Source organism: Argopecten irradians, chromosome 9 (assembly GCF_041381155.1).
Source record: "Argopecten irradians isolate NY chromosome 9, Ai_NY, whole genome shotgun sequence".
Classification (NCBI taxonomy): domain Eukaryota; kingdom Metazoa; phylum Mollusca; class Bivalvia; order Pectinida; family Pectinidae; genus Argopecten; species Argopecten irradians.
In genome coordinates, this window is record NC_091142.1 from 4,130,234 (window position 1) to 4,148,713 (window position 18,480).

Consider the following 18,480-nt stretch of genomic DNA (forward strand, 5'->3'; position numbering starts at 1 on the left):
CTATTTAGTGATAAGGAATTAATTTGTTATTGATTGATTAATTTAAAATATAAATATAAACTTTATTTCTTTTACATCGATTGAGAAACAAGTTATACAACTTATGTAGATCACTTTCGATGGCCCGAATGTAAGCGCGCGAGGGGTCTTAGTGTGGGAGGAAACCGGAGTGCCCGGAGAAAATCCATGTGATCGGGCAGGTGACCCCTGACCTTTCCACGTCCGTGTTGGGGATCGAACCCCTGCCGGCTAATTGAAAGGCGAGCGGCTTAACCACTACACCACCCGATCACCCAATTAATTTAAAACTGATTTATATCAATTTAAATTCAATTTAATCATACAAAAACTTATTTATTTTTAAAATATTTGTAGAAGTTTAATGGTTTTTATATCACAGAGAAATCGGATTACCTGTAGATATTTTGTAACCTGTAATCATTATTGAAAGTGTTTATGTTATAGCTATAATTTGACAATTATGAAGAAATTAATAAATTTGATTAACACAATTAACATATCATTTACTTAAGTATGTAACAAATGCTAATTAATGTAATATAATGTCTTCTCTGACCAGTGTACAATTCATAACAACGTTCCTTCTAATGATGAAAATGTTGAAATTCCTTGTATCACCGATGTCGAAACTAATTCAGAAGAAGTGTGTAATATTTTTAAATCCTTGAACACAAATAAAGTAACTGGTCCTGACAGCATAGGCAATTTTATATTGAAACATTGTTCAGAATCACTGTGTCAAATCTGGTCTCATATCTTTAATATTTCCCTTAGATCGGGTTGCTTTCCAACCATATGGAAAACAGCCCAGGTTTGTCCTATTCACAAGAAAGGCACCAAACAAGACGTGGCAAATTACCGTCCTATATCACTCTTATCAAATATCTCAAAATGTCTCGAAAAAATAGTCTATAAACGCATTTATAACTTTCTCGTGGTAAACAATCTTCTCATTAAGGAAAATTCTGGTTTAAAAAAAAACGATTCTACAATTAACCAATTATTAAAGATTACTCACAAAATTTACAAAAGCATTGATGACGGAAAAGATGTATGTTCCGTGTTTTTGGACGTTTCCAAGGCATTTGATAAGGTATGGCATGAAGCTCTTATATATAAACTAGAGAATATTGGTATCAAAGGAAATTTACTTAATTGGCTCAAAAGCTATCTTAAAAATAGAAATCAATTTGTTGTTTTAAATGGTCAATCATCAGAACGTAGGTATACCAACTCTGGTGTACCACAGGGCTCTATACTTGGCCCTTTACATATTTTTATATATGTTAATGACATTAATGTAGGGATTCTTTCGGACATCAATTTATTTGCAGACGACACTTCTCTCTCGTCAGAAATTAATAACCCACACTGTATTAATAAGTTAAATAAGGATCTTTCTACTCTCTCAAATTGGGCAAAGCGTTGGTTAGTAACTTTTAATGCAACGAAAACAGAACTTGTCATATTCACCAAAAAGCGCACTCTAAATAACCCTGATCTTCAGCTCAATAATATTACTATCAATCACGTCAACACACACAAACATCTTGGCATATCATTATCTGGAAACCTAAGCTGGCATGTGCATATATCTGATATTGTAGCAAAGGCTAATAAAATATTAAACATATTACAGTCATTATCGTACATAATATCACGTGTCGGTCTTGAAAAGCTATATAAATCTATGGTAAAATCTATCCTGGAATATGGTTGTATTCTATTTGATAACTGCAATCAGTATGAATCCGACCTTATTGAAAATGTCCAGCGACGGGCTGCTCTAATCTGTACAGGGGGGTATAAGGTAACAAAATATACAAAAATTTTAACTGAGCTTGGCTGGGAGCTACTAAGTGATAGAAGGAAGTATTTTAGACTTAAAATGTTATCTAAAATTAAACATGATCTCGCTCCTCCATATTTGAAATCACTCTGTCCACTTCTTTCACAGCGGACTCCAAACTACAATTTCAGAAATTCTCATACACTACTTCCAGTTCCTTCCAAAAAAAACATTCTATCACCAATCTTTCTTTCCAAAAACTATTAGAGACTGGAACAATCTTCCCGAACACATAAGGAATAAACCCACTCTTAACTCTTTTTCACAAGCACTATCAAAACTTTCGACTCCAAAATCAAATCCAATAAATACGCATTGGCATGGAAAAGGTAAAATCAATCAATGTAGATTAGGAATGGGCCTCAGTGCCCTAAACAAACATAGATTTTCTTACAAATTGACACCAAATAAATATTGTGATTTATGTGTAGAGTCTCCTGAGGATGAAAAACACTTCTTTTCATTATGTCCTAGATTTATAATCCCACGTACAAAGCTAATTCAAAATACTTGTAAAGAGCTGGCTCCAAATGTCAATCCTGACCTTATCATCAATCTCATACCTGATATCTTTGTCAAAATTTTATTATATGGCTCTGAAGATAATACCGATTCATCAAACAAAATTATTTTTGATTCCGTTTTCGAATACATCATCGACTCCAAAAGATTCTAAATAATTATTTCTTTACACTTCATTTCCCCTTCCATCTGCATCTGCATTGCTCTCTCCCCCTCCTTCGCCTGTCTCTCTCTAAGTCTCACCCTCTTCTCTCTCGATTTTTTTCTCCCTCTTCCCTTTCTCATTTTTTTTCTTTTTTTGTCATGGAATGTTTGTGTGAGTGAGAGTGTGTGCGTTATTCTAATGTATTGTCATGTATATATTGTATTGTCATATGTGTCGCGGAGAGCATCTAGTAGCCCTAGGGCTGTGTGCAATCCTCGTTAAAGAAATAAATAATTAGAACATATAATGTCTCGGAACATGAGAAAGTTTTCAACATTTTCAACATTATATCGAAAAAAAATATTCCCTCCAATTTCTATGAATTATATTAATACCACCTGTATGATAAATTACATTCACTTTTAAAACCCCTTTCTTTAGGATTTTTACCTAAATAAACAATATTTATGACTTAAAATTATTATATATTTGTTTCTCTCTTATGTAAGAATTATTTGATAAAGTAAGGTATCTGTAAATCAAAGTTTGTTTTTTTTGCATTGATTTTGCTTTACAGACAGATGAAAACAGGTTTACAGCCATGGCCTAAGTGTTATGTGTATTACCTTATCTCAGGTTTGACTGCAAAATCCAAAACTCACACATACATGTACATATCTTTTTAGTCCAAGAACCAGAATAAATATCACATGATATGCATTATATATAATCCAATAAGGACGGTGACTGGCACAAATCATAACACGACACAAACATTCTAGTTCACATGCTCCATTTGTCCACTATCAGGGCTAATGTTCAACTGTGAACCTGTATTTAACACAAAACAAATATCCGTGTGTTATGTAGAATGGTCATTTCCTTAAAATGTGATGAGTTTTAAAGAGCCATCCACATACTTTACCATTTTGAGGTCCGAGAGAGTTATTTATCATTATTTGTAATTGATAAATGTCTAACACAATCCACTTTATTCTTTGCTTGTTGTGTAATAGTCTTGCCCGCCACATCCACTTTTGTTTAAACATTGCACCCTGGCTCATTTATGTCGAGTCAACTAGAGATGACTTCATTATGTCATAGTCACCCACATTCAGTGTCCATTAATCCTTCCAATTTTTCCCTCCAGTTTGTGTTGATACATCAGAATCTAACCTGTTCAGTAGTGTCAGCCTTGCATGCCCTAGTTTTCATATCTATAATTAACCTCCGAGGGAAAGGGATGGTCAGTCATCTCATGGGGCTTGAAAGTATAAACAGACCTAGGGACTCTCAGTGTCATGTTTCAGCAAAATGTTGATTTTCTAGCCACCAGACTCCAAGTTATTGAGAAGACTTTCTCAACAGAGTTCCTCACTAGATTATCTAAATGAGACAAATTTAAGTGACGTTTTCAATATTCTAGAGACTGGTCACGCCAGTCTATTATGATATACATCACAACTGTTTCAACATTGGTTCATAATTTTATGTAAAATTATTTATTTAATATACATTGTAATGTTATTCTCTAGAAAATGATTATGCTGTACATTAAATGTCTTAAACTTAATCAGAACTGTTTAGGTATAGCATAATTATTCAATGTGATTCAACAATCTTCTGGATTCTCTAGGCAATAGACGATCATATTTTTAATATTAACCGTCAAAAAGGTTTTTTTTTTTCATTTTTTCACAATTTTATTTACTTCATGGTGTGTAGATCACGTTTACAAAATATTAAAGACGTAGGATAAAGCATTTAAGAGATATGCGACTTTGAATGAGGCAACATGTAGATTCATTAATGACAAAATTAGCGACGTCAAATCATCACGTCATGAATATTGACGTCATGTCACAAGGCTGCCAATGACGTTACATAAAACATACAGGTGCATATGACTATGCTTTGGACTGGTCTTTAACACCTGTAATTTATCAAAAAATGGTTTAGCTCGATCATTTTTACATGAAGCTACACCGGTACATTGTCCGTTCTATCTATCAAAATATAAGATAATCTGTGACACGTACATGTAACAATCTAATTCTACGATGTGACGGGGTGAAGCACTGCCTGCTATGTGTAACAAAATATTTTCGCGTTTGATTTAGTTTCATGGTTTGGAATTTTAAAATGTTTTCGTTGGTAGATATATTCATGGTTCGACAATGATACCATTAATAAATCAAATATGATATTTTTTTTAATATTCATGGTTCCAGAGCAACCGCCAAAAGAACAAATTCACGAGGAAAAATTTCATGCAATGATATTGATTTGTATGTTCGTATTTAAAAAGTCAAATATCTGTGCATTTGATTAAAGTGTACATGTATATGCTTCCAGATTCTTTTAACTAGAATGTTGGCATACGAATAGCATTAATGGAGTGACCGATGAGATATATACCGAAGAAGTCAAATAATATTACATTTATGCATGAACAGCTTTTTATCTACATGCACATGGATGCGTATGCGCTCATGTGGTAAGAATTGACGAAGTCTGAATAGATGATGTTAATAAAACCGTCAAAACTAAATTGAATGTGGATTAAATTATCAAATAGAAAGACTAATGTATGAAACATCGTATTCGGGTTAGATGAGGTTTTCAAAGTAGTAGTGAATAGAGCCCGAACCCTCCGATCTCTTTGCGTTCACCCTTGGAAACCACAGTGTACATGTCTAAACATCCGTCGTATAGGCTGATTACGTTGGTAACCAGTAATATATATTTTCAATTCCCCATGTTCCTTTCCGTATGACCGGAATAATGTCGTTCTATCTCATCCAATATACGGCATATAATATATACAATTATGCGGATTTATATATATATTGTTATACCTATACATTCAAGATCCATCTTGTTTTTGTATCAGTTGTTCTTAATCTGATTATAGTGTGCTGGTTTGTTAAATGGTTTTTTAAACGATATGACGTGGACAGTTCATACATGCACTCGGGATCGAGCAAAGTGGTTACAATATCTAGCACTCAGGAAATGGTGGTGGGGAAGGAAGTTATTATGGTTAACAAAGGCAAATCAGTTTAAAAAACTGTTGTTTTTTTTTAATCAGATCAACATTTAAAACAATAAAACGATGTAGGGATGCCTTTTACTGTTTTGTTCTGTTAAATGTGTATTTTAAGTCAACTATTTAGATTTCTTAAACTGTGAATCAGGAAGTGTTCGTAGTTATCCGATTCACACATTTTAAATTTTATATCATGTAGATATACAACTGGATTTAGTATACTGACCCATTATGGCACATAAAACAAAAACCTGTGGATGGAGTGATCAAATTTAAGAAACAATTGATCGCATTTACATTTCAGACTCTTTCCTTTCAATATATCTTATAGACAACTCAAGAACTAAACATATTTTTAGAGTTCTACTTTATATATATTTCGGATAAAAAATGTTAAGAGAAATTGCAATACACACGATTGGAAAAAGACGAAAAAAACGTTTCAAACAGAGGGTTCTGAGAATTAGTAACAGTTTATATCTGAGAGATCCTTGTGATCCACGTTTCTTTTTAATATTATTTCAATATTTAAAGGTATTGTTGGAAAAAACAACTCATTTAATTGCTATAAGAGATATATTGAAATAACTTTTAATACCCAAAACTAATCCATGATATTCGGGAAAATTAAAAATTTTGCCACGAATGTCACACAATTAAATAAAAGAAAAAACGTTCCACTAGTGATATCTTTTATTAAGTCTTATATACATGTTATTCCTTTATTAAAAAAATTTAGTTAAAAAAACCAGATTATTCTCAATTTTTATCTTTTCATTATTCCATATTGGTGATATTAATACCGCGGTTTTATTATCAATATTTGTGAAATATTTCAACCTTAAATTGTACCATGATTTAAAAACATCTATCCAGAAAACATTTTTATCCTTTTCATTACTATATTCAAGTAGTCATTGCCACATTTGGCCAAAAAAAGAAAATTTACCTTTGTTTTCAGAATCACACTCCATTTACTTTTTGTTCTATAAAGGCTACTTATCCAAGTAATTTTCAAAGCATTGATCTATGCCACTAAGTGAACCATTTTAAGGCCACCATCCAAATATCATCTGGTAATTACATCTTTCTTAACTTTATACTTGTTACTATTCCACAAAAAATTGAAAAGAATTGAGTTCAACTGTTTGACATCAGGATTGGGTAAAGAAATAAAAAGGTGATTCAACTGAGAAATAAAAAGAGATTTAATAAGTGTGATTCTACCAAGAGGTGTGAGATTTCTTATATCCCATACCTTTATTAAACTTTTAATTTTTACTAATTTTTTATCATAGTTCAATTTTGGAATTCTGTATAGGTCAACATGAAAGTCTGTGTCGAGAAGTGTAAATTTATTGTCTCCCCATTTTAAATTTAGGTCCGGAAGAAGTGTATCATTGCTATATATTTTACTTCCAATAAAAAATTGCGACAGCCACGCATTAACTTAAAAATTGATGATAAGTTTCCCCCTTGATTGACAGCAGAAGTAGCATTTCAATGTAATTTTTTTATCCATTTTCTCATATCTGTACCAAAGTTAAAATATTTTAGTGATTTATCAATAAATTTCCATGAAACTGAGTCAAAAGGTTTTTCAAAGTTTATGGTAAGTAACATTCCATGTATGTCGTGTTCTTCTGCAAATTGCATAATATCATATACAAGTCTAGGGTTTTCACCTAAATATCGCTCTGATATAAAACCTGTTTGATCAGAATTGATTATTTTACTTAGAACTTTCTTCATCCTATTTGCAATTGACCCAAAAGCAATTTTATATACCGTATTTAGTAGAGAAATAGGCCGCCAGTTTTTAATGAAGTATTTAGATTTATTTGCTTTAGGGATACAAGTGATGATTCCCTGACACAGAGTAACTGGAAGTTGTCTATGTGGAAATCCATAATTGATTGACCTCACTACAAAAATACCTAACTGGTTCCAAAAAACATTTTTAAAAAATCAGGTGTGTAACCATCAGAGCCAGGGCTCTTACCATTTTTCATTGTTTAAGTGTACCGCTGCTTCATTTAAAGTTATCAATCCTTCTAGACTTAAAGATTCTATATAGTTTAATTTGGGGACATCCAAATCTTTCAAAAAAAAAAAACATTTCAATCAACCTCTTCAATATCCTTTCCCACAGAGTATAATTGTTTGTAAAATGATTCAACTTCATATAAAATTTCAGATTTATTTGTAATAAATTCCCCATTGTTTTTTTCTGTATTTTAGGAAGGATTTTAGATGTAAAATTTCTGTTAACTAGATAGAGAAAAAAAATTGTTGATTTTCCCCTTCCTCTAATCATAAGGCTTTTGCTCTAATCATACTTCCTTTTGTTTTCTCTAATCTGATATCTTGCAGCTCATTTTTTTTCGAATATAATCGTCACAGTCAACCATATTGTTATTTTTCAATTCTTGGATTTCAATTTTTAAATTGTTTTCTCTTAAGTTAATTTGTTTTTTCTTGTGTGACGAGTAAGAAATAGATCTGCCCCTGATTTCCATTAATGCTGTTTCCAAAAATAGTTGGTCACTTATAATAAACTGCAAGTCTTCATTTCGAATATTAAACATATTGTTAATGTTATAAGTTTGTAAACAATATTGAGATTTAACAGAAAGAATAATATCATTTACTAAATTTTTAATATCCCTGGTCTTGTAACAAAGAATTATTAAATTTCCAAAGTCCTTTATCCTTTTTTGAAATCATTAAATTTTGATGTAATTTTAGAAAAGAATGGTCAGATCTATAACCAGATTCAATTGAAGCATCTAAAACACTCGATGATAAATTTTGTGACACAAGAAAAAAAATATAATTTTGATTGTTTTAGAGGGTTGTGTTTTCGCCAAGTGTAACGCCTTACATAGGTATGTTGTTGCCTAAACACATCAACTAAATCTAAAGTTTCTATTAAATCCAGAACCTTTTCCCGAGCTTTTGAATTGTAAGTATTTAAATTGGTAATGATATAGTATTCCATTTGTAATATCTAGGATCAATCGAGCCACTTTGAATTTGCAGCTTTCAAAAACATCCGATTTTTTAGCACATAAGTAAACTGATTAATCATGGTACAGTATAGCTTGTCAGAAACGACGGTCCTTGTATATTCCATGTGTATTTTGAAGTGGTTAGATGACATTTTCGGTATTAATTTATAGAGTAATTAGACACATTTACCTGTATTATCGGTAACCGAAATCCTAGTTTAACAAACAAAAACTGCTTTTCCATTTAAGTCACATCTTGTTTAGACAAGCTACGCTGTTCTTACATTTTACATTGTACATGTTAATATGTACAGTTATTATCAATGCCCATGCCTACACAAAATATAGAACATATGTACAAAAAACGTATAGTACATTTGTAGATGCATTGATACATTGAACATATTATAGCTCAGTTCCATTGTGGCATTTAATAAATTAATAACAAAATCTCCATTTGAGATGATTGTATATGCACAGATATGTAATTTGATATAAAACAGCTTATTAGCCAGTGGATTAATCAATAAAAAAATAAAGGAATAAAAGTTTGGAGAAAAAAGACTTAAATACATAACAATTATGTAAAGATGTACGAAAGGGTGGTGGAGGGCAAATTTAAACGTTTTCATCTTGCTATTTTTCAACAAATGGTTTAGACAGATTGTAAAAATTACTTTATGTTCCATATAAAAACGATAATACTATCGAGTTGTTCTCAATTCCCCTGTAGGTAGCACATATGTGAAATCTGCTAGGTTTTATGCCGACAAAACTCAAATGCATATATCGTCGAAAATTGAGCATTTATTAAATGCTGATGAATTAATCGATAAAAAACCATGCGCGTAAAAGGTTAAGTGATTATTTTTGAAAAAAAACACCACAAACTTAACTGATAAACAGCATGGTGATCACTCAAATGACCCCAACGGTGTGGATTTTATATGAGTTGCTAGAGAATGTAGAAGTATATTTTCAATTGTGAGATTTTATCAGGTTCCAAGGGAGAGTGAAATGGGACGAAATTTCAAAGCTACTCTAAACCACAATATACCAGAGAGTTCGGGCGCGAACATAGCAATGCATGCTAGCCAATTTGGGTACTATACATTGTATTTTATGGCGGAAAGATATTATGACACATATTAAGGTAATAACGTTCACGTAGACGAGAAACTAGTTTTCATCACGTTATAAATATTATATAAAAGTAACGGAATAAGCAATCATTTTGATCTAATTTTCAAAAGACACTCGCTAAAGCTGGTGTGTGTTCAAAGTTTGATCATTAACTAACTAGAGTTTCATAAACATGATAACAATTGTCATTTGTTGGAGAATCTCTATCAAAATGCGAGTTATTGTATATGAATGCACAGTTGCCTGTAAGAGCCGCTGATCCTTAGCGATCTAAGTAATTATCAATAGGATGTAAAGAAAATAACAAAACCAGGCAATGAACCCGATTCTATATCGATTTTAGCTTTCCTAATTAAATTAAATCTAGTTTTAACATACTATTTGACTAACATATAAGTTCATCTTCTTTCCATCTGGTGGTTTTTATAGATCGTTATATAAGCACTTTTTCTCATCATGTTAAGACATATATAGGCGGAGATGCTCTGTATACACATTACACAAGGAATGAGGTCCTTTGATATCGATAATCTTTGTTGTTGAATGATCTTTAATATATGTGCCAGTTAAGCTGTTGTAGTTTCTCTGCAAAAGGCATTGAACGTTTGGTCTATATCATTGAATTCCTTTGAAACGATAATATTGTTCACGAATTTGAAAGAATTTATCTATTTTATGATGTTTAAACGTGTTGTTTATGTCTTCAAACTTTGATAATACTTCTTTTTATTTACAAAAACTAATATCTCCAAAAGGTTTAAATGTTGGAAGCAATATGTATTTAAGATATTAAGTGATTTATTGCAAGCCAAGCAAAAAGGATATGGAAATGGATAAAAAAATAATCCCAATTAATTTTATGTTATATATATTAAATGTAAGTGTCTGTAAACACAAAAAATATTATCCTAACATCTCAGATTTATAGATCAACGGACAACTGATAAAGGGTGTATCTTATTTTCAACTATATGGTCCTAAAAGGCGACTGAATTTGACATCATTTCTTGCTTTCTTGCTTTCCTCTTTTTACATCTCCCTTGACACCGCCTCACTATTGGCCTGGGGTTCAGTGACCGTCTTTCTGCCTAGCTCTGGATTTTATATCCTGATCGAAACACGTTTTTGAAAGTGGTAGTTTCAACAACTGCTTATCGCTCAGTATAAAGGGAGTGGGACGACTGGTTCGCCCGTTGTCAGTGTAATGTGACCGGTATGTGTATTCACTGGTGTCTCTTGCCTCAATGAGAATTTCAAAAAATGATTTCCACAAATTGCAAAGACCACATTGGCGCTACACACACCCGGCCATATAGATAAGACGGTTGTCCTTTTATTTCACGGATCTATATTAAGTAATTAATATTTGATAACACATGAAGTTTAGATGCGTTATAACCTATTTCTTATACTTTCACAATGAAATATAACGTTGAGCAGAAAAGCGCTTTTGACCAATCGGAATACAGCATTGACAATTTTGATTGTTACATTATTATGTTATGCACAGAAATATTTTAAAATAGAAATTTGATGTTTTGCTCACAAAAATACGATGTACTAATTCAATTGCGCAATTACCTTTGGCAGAACTAATAGTGATGGTCTTCTGTAATTAGAAGAGATAAAACAAATATGAAAACTAGAATATGCTCTATATTTTTATGAATACCAGTAATATTTCTTCTCGTGAGGTGAAAACTTTTTTTCACTCGTGCTTCGCACACGTGAATAGTGTAAAAAATGTCAACCTCATTCGATTGAATATAATTGATATTCATCAAGAAACAAGGAACATTCTCTATATATATCAGTTCGAATGTCCTGATATTTTTTTCGTTATATGTGTACATATATGAATTAGGAAATAATTGGAAATTGTAAAAGAATGTTTAATTTTTCGACAGAAATATTTTTTGTTATCGTTTGGTGTCAGAAAAAATACTATACAAAGACTAATTCCGTTCAATACAAATTGAACTAATAATTTAAGTAAAATTGTATTATTACATTTGTACCTATTATCGCTGAAGATAATGAAGAAGATTTTATAAAAGTAGGTGGTGTAATTTACATTACCAATATTACTCATATTTCGAGTCATATATGTCCAATCCCTTCTAAAATAACTCTTCCTTATATTACTACTGCAATGTCTAACTGTATTGCTTAAACGTATTTTGCATTTATATGATTCAGATGCAACATTTATCTACAGAGTGGATGGTGAATACTTAGGTGATGTGTAAAAAAAAAAAAATGAACAACATTTTAATTTCAATAATGTAAAAGCGAGGACCAAATTACCTAAACTTGTCACATCATGGGCTTCTCTCTTCAGCAATGGTCTTGTCATTGCTGTTATTGTAAATGAATAACATTCAAACACCAGAACCATTTATTGGCATTATGTAACTAAACCTTTCAAATGAACCAGCAAATCAATAATGAAATGCACCACGACACGTCTCCTGCTTGCCAGAGAGAGAGCCCAATATATAATCCTAAATGGAATGAAAGAAATACCTATGTCACGCGGGAAAAAATCCAGCAAGTAAGCACGGAACTTCATCGATTATCATTATCGCTGTATATCATTACATAGATAGCAATATTTGATGTAACTGTATATAACTTCTTTGATAAAACAACAACAAATAAACCTCACAGGGTCATAACAGTGATAATACCCGGACGTTAAACGCATTCTTTCAATATTAAAGATTACGGGTTAATAATGGCTTCGAGTATTTTGATATATAAACTTAAAGACAAAACATATCCTGATCTTGCTCAAACACCAAACAGTAGCATTAAAGAAAACAAATACAAGTTAACATTAACGGACAACTGAAAAATAAACTCAGACTGTAGCATATCCAGGATACCAATTACAGATTACAATGTGGCAAACTCAAGCGTTCATAACATATATCACCTTGCATATTTCAATGAGGACACTAAACAGGCTTAACCAATCAATACTTAAATAAACAGACATACAAACAGTATAAATAAACCTGCTGCCCCTATTGCACGATCGTAAAAGGTGACTAAATTAAGTTTCACATTTGTATTATTCCTCCTTACCTATTTGACTTTCTTCTTCCAAAAGTCTATCTCGATACCACCGCTCACCGCTTATGATAAAAGCTCGAGTCTGACCCCTTACTGAGACAGGTCATATTATGTAAAAGTAGTATTGTCTGCTCATGGTGCTAAGCCTATAGGGAAAGAGACGACTGGTCAGTATAATGTGACTGGTTGGGGTGTATTAATTGTTCTGTGGCATCGGCGGTATGCAGTGATATAATACTAAATATGGTAAGGTTTCTACTCATAAAAGGGTCCGCAGCACTAACATACTGTTGTGTACTTAAGATATGTATATTGCATATGACGAAAAATGCTATTTAATTTCAGGGTTAGAATTATTTTTCTTATAAGTTATCTACACATAACATAGTTTCTAAAATTGCTAAATTAAGATCTTTGAAACGGATCACAATTGTGAAAAGAGACAACACGACTATACTGCAGTTTCTCCCTCAAAACATGCACAAATATACCCTGTAACACACTGCATACACGAGTAGACTTTCTCAAATGACGCTGACTGTTAATAGGACGTTAATCGCAATCATTTAACCACTAACTCCAATTCATTTCATAATTTATATGGAATAGTTCATGTTGACCTTCATTCGATTGATTTTCATTAGAACCTAAGGATTTTTCTTTCGTGTTACAGGAATAAAAGACCATATATGTTAATATAAGACAAAGAACCCAACCACAAGATAGCAAACATTGTATAACAAATAAAACGATTTATGAGGTAAATGCCTTTGTGAACAATCAGACTGAAACTTTGTTCTGAAAATCAGGTCCCATGATTGATCACACAGTAAATAACCCTTTGCTGCATGCACGTGCAACTTACTTAGTGTTTGCAAAATGTGCATATCAAATAATACAATAAATTGTGATTCGTTTTTAATGGGTATTCTCTAGATGACTGGAACGAAATCTTATTTGTATATTTGCAATAACACTATGAGGCACGTCATATCAATGTGATATTTTACGAATGACATTTTACATTGAAATACGTAAAACACAACGACGAAGCAAACATGCCGAATATGCATCCAGTTTTCTTTAATATGTTATTGAATAAAAATAAAAACTAAACGGGACAGGTGGGCGAACATATGGAACACCGTTTTTTTTCTAGAATGAGATAAGAAAACACCACCTTAGTAAAATAACATTACAGATATATCTATATCCAGGTTCAGACGATAACATCTTTTAGTACTCATTTTTATTGACACATTGGCGAGTCATTATTATTGAATTACATTCCTCTTTGTCGCGGTTATCAAGTGATTGCTAAGGAAAAATAACTTAATAATCCCGAGTGTAAGATATCTTTACGTGTTTCATAGTTTCGTGACATCATCATTATATGCGGCAAAATCATCAACAATGTTTACCTGATGGCGTCGCAATAAAAAAAACTTCTAAACGTTTGACCCTTGCGGAAGATATAAGTATCAATACCTATTAGGACAATCCTTGTACGACCCTATCAATCAACTAACAGATATTGTTTCTTTGATGACATACGTATAAAGTTCTAACACGATATTAGCACTTTTGAAAAGCGGGTCATTTTTCCAAGGATGATTGGAAAGATATAACAATCAAAATATATAAAACGAAATACACTATTAGTATCTGTATACTGTCAGTGATTTTGTGAAAGGAGTAGATATGATAGGACCAGTATTTGGCCTTAATTTTTCAGGCCGAAAAAATATTAACTCTGATCTACATCAATTTCACATCAACAAATACTCTCATACTTGCCATTCATCAAAACATATTTTTTTATAACCATGTACACGATGTGCTCCACCTATGACGTCATCAAATTGATGATTTTCCTCTTCTCGCCTAATATGGCTAGAAATTCATCATCTTTAGGTTAGAAAAGGCTTGAAATGGATTTGGCCGCCACCTTGGATCAACTTTATATTTTACATGGATATGCGGAAATACACGATACACAACGTGTGAAAATCTCTTTCTGCTCCACGAAGGCGGCCACATTCATTTTTAGAGAAAACCACTCAAAAAGTATGATTTTTCAAGGATTTTTGTGAAAAATGGAGGGGAAACTGCATGTTGATGACGTCATAGTGAACATAATTGGCACATGCGGGATATTTTCGGGATGTAATGTGTTAGCAAATGTATTCAACTGTTATATGGCAAAATATGTTGTTCTTTACTGGAGAATTAATTTTGGGGCCATATTCGAGTCTTAACGTACCTTCTCCTTTGTGACCGTCCTTAATAAGTAATTTTACTAGTTCCTTTTGTGCCTCGATGAAGGGGTTGATTACCTTTAGAATTCGACATTATTTTGCACACACTGTTGGATTTACTACTTTGCCCAATAATTATTACAAACTAGTTGTATCCTACCAATATAAGTCTGTAAGGACCCAATGTTTTCTCGAATACAACCGTTGATATTACTTCTTTGACCCATACCATTTACATACAGAGTAATTTATTGTAATGATCAAACGCCTGGCGTAATCTACAGTGCCAGGTTATAAATAAAACTTTTTGGCGATAACACGATCACACACATAACGACTTTCACTCCAAACTCTCAATACAGAGCCGTGAGTAGAGGTACGTACATGTATTGAATGTTTTCATAATAATTTATTGTATGATAACTATAGCGCATGATGTAGTAAGTCAATTTTGATAGTTTTGAACATTTTGTTAATGGCTTAAGGTACATATTTGCTACCGTGCACACCTCTAAGAAAGGTACTGGTAAATGTTTTCTAGTTTAGTCTAAATGGTCTATTACGTTTCGGAAACAAACCATAATCAAAAAAAGTATTGCATAAGAGAATATTGACATGAATGATAGGATGAAGATAAGCGCCAAATAAATGTCATTTGCACTTAATATGTACATCTTTGCCAACGGTCAATTTACAGGATGTTTTGGTCAATTAGAATTTAGGTATTGATGTTTTTAGTATAATTTTGAATGACCAAATACTTCCATGATAATTGGTTTATATATCCAATATTTATTCCAGGTATATATCAATGTGAGGCAGCGAAGGTTTGAAAATGGAAACGGATTGTCCTCTTCTATGGAGGATTTTATTATTATTACTCATTCCGTTTTTTGTATCAGGTAATGAACAGTTCGTTTTTCTCGCAGTTAATCGGAATCAGTAGTTTCGATGTAAAAATGATAAATTTCATTTATAAATTATGAATGAATTTTCGGAAATGTAATAGTTCCCAAACAAGTGACTATTGGTCATCATGTCTATCCCACTCGAGTTAGTTAACACTAACATTTTAGCTTTGCTATACCAAACTGCACAAAAAGAAAATTTTGGGTCTTTAGTATATCTCGAATTGAACTCTAAAAGTATATAGTAGTAGTACCATTTTTTGTCATCTTTCATAATTTCAGAAAGCTATTATCGTTTACCTTGTGTTTACTTTGTTTTCAGGAGTGAGATTTAACGTAAAAATAAAAACCGGGTCTAGATCATTAGCCGGAACTTCAGCTAATGTAAAGATAGACATAGAGGGAACAGCAGGCAATGCAAACTCAGAGTATTTGGGCGATGACTTCGACCGTGGAGATACCGACCATACACAAGTGAATATTAATGTTGGGAAAATAAACAGGATTACTGTATACCATGACAACAGTGGAGCTGCGCCAGGCTGGTACTTGGATTATGTATGTACACTCACTCTGTATTTCTATTTGTTAAATAAGTTTATATGTCAATTGAAAAGTTAAATCCCCCCCAAAAATGCCATATCTATGTTTATTTGCATATGTGTTTCAAGAACATATTAGATACATATATATATATACATATAAAGGTGCATTCATGCGGATAGACATATATAAATAGTTTATTTGACCTGATAATTTATTTTCTTTATTTGAACTATTGAAAAATAAACATCGTATTAAAGTTGCATGTGTTTACTGTGGTTTAGATCGAAATGTACGATATGTCAGCACGTCTTACATATACGTTTGAATGTAATTGCTGGGTGAAGCACGGAGACCGACGAACCATGAACTCTAAAGGTACAATTTTCCTTTGTATCTATTGCTATTGATTATGTTAATCATCCATACAATCTAATACCAGGGTGGTAAATAATACTTTCGTCAAGTCTTTTGCGATCTCGAAACCCACTAATCTATTTTATTCAGTAAAGCAGATATTATGATAATCTAGAATATTGCTCATATTTTTTGAAAACTAAACTTTATCAAAAATCAAGCATCATTGTAGCCGTTTTATGTACAATTGTTTACCACACAGTGGTTCGTTATCATATCAAGATAAAACATATATTTTTTTTTGGTTTTACAGAATGTTACTATTACAAACCAATTGCCAACTGCCTATCGACCCCTATCAGAGTACAGTGCCACATTGGGAGATGCCCAAGGTGTATGGAAGGGTACTTTATCGACAGATATTCATGTAGCTGTAAGCAAATTATTGATTAGCTCAATATATGTTCTAGCATACATATTCCTTCATAAGTTCATGTACCGAGCGATATCTGATACGGTTTGTGAGGGACTATTAACAGCTAGGGTCATGTAAGGACGTGCCAGATTTGTTATTAGAGGAAAGCCAGAGTAGAGGAAAGCTCTGCATTCATGAAAAAATACGCCTTCTATTTCTTTTTTCTGTTATATGTATTTCTTTATCTTAACCTAAAACACAAAATGGCTTGTGAATGGGTATGTGAGACACTTGAATATCTCAATAATGTCTGAATATGTCCCTTATATAGAAAGAAGTGTTCTTGGAGATGTATGTTCCTTGGATAAGAAAATGCTAATAATATATATATAAATGAAATAAAATATATAACATACATTTTGTATGCATTTAATCATTATACTCACATCGCTTCAGGAGGATCTGACAATATGCCATAAAGGGCTATGGTCTGGTGACCTTTCTGATCGACCAATAAAAATTCTACCTCCCTGCCGTCAAAATATCTTTGCGTGTGTAGTCATCTCGATCAAAGAACACGGCATAGCTATATACTCGTATATATACGTATGCTGCGACAAAATGTTTTTCTCAGCTGATACGACTAGGCGATTAAAAATCATTTTATCCGAATTGTGGGGAAAATGAAGATCATGATCATAATTAACGGGATCCTTGATGGGATGTTGTCAGATCCACTATTGCACGGGCTGATAATAATAATCTAGATTTTATCAGATTGATTTTTTCTCTCTCGTACTGACACTACCTATTATTCTAGCGTGTGGAAGTATACCCGACTGTAGTAATACGTTATGTCGGAGTCGGTCAGACCGCTGGTGTACACGGTGTAGAGATGCTGACCTGTTCAAACTGGACAACGGAGGAAGGTCATGCGCAAGTAAATATAACAAAATGAAAATGTGTATAGTATGTATATATACTTATACATATACATATCAAAGAAACACAATTTAACAAAGGATGACAATTTCTTTAATATATCTCTATTAAACACAATATATCTTTGTTGATCCAAAGCTTTAATTTGAATTGCCTGTTGAAATTGTACCTCGCTGATGATACTTGTAAAAAAGGTATAAATGAATGTACGATTGTCAGAGGAAACTTTGATTGCTAAA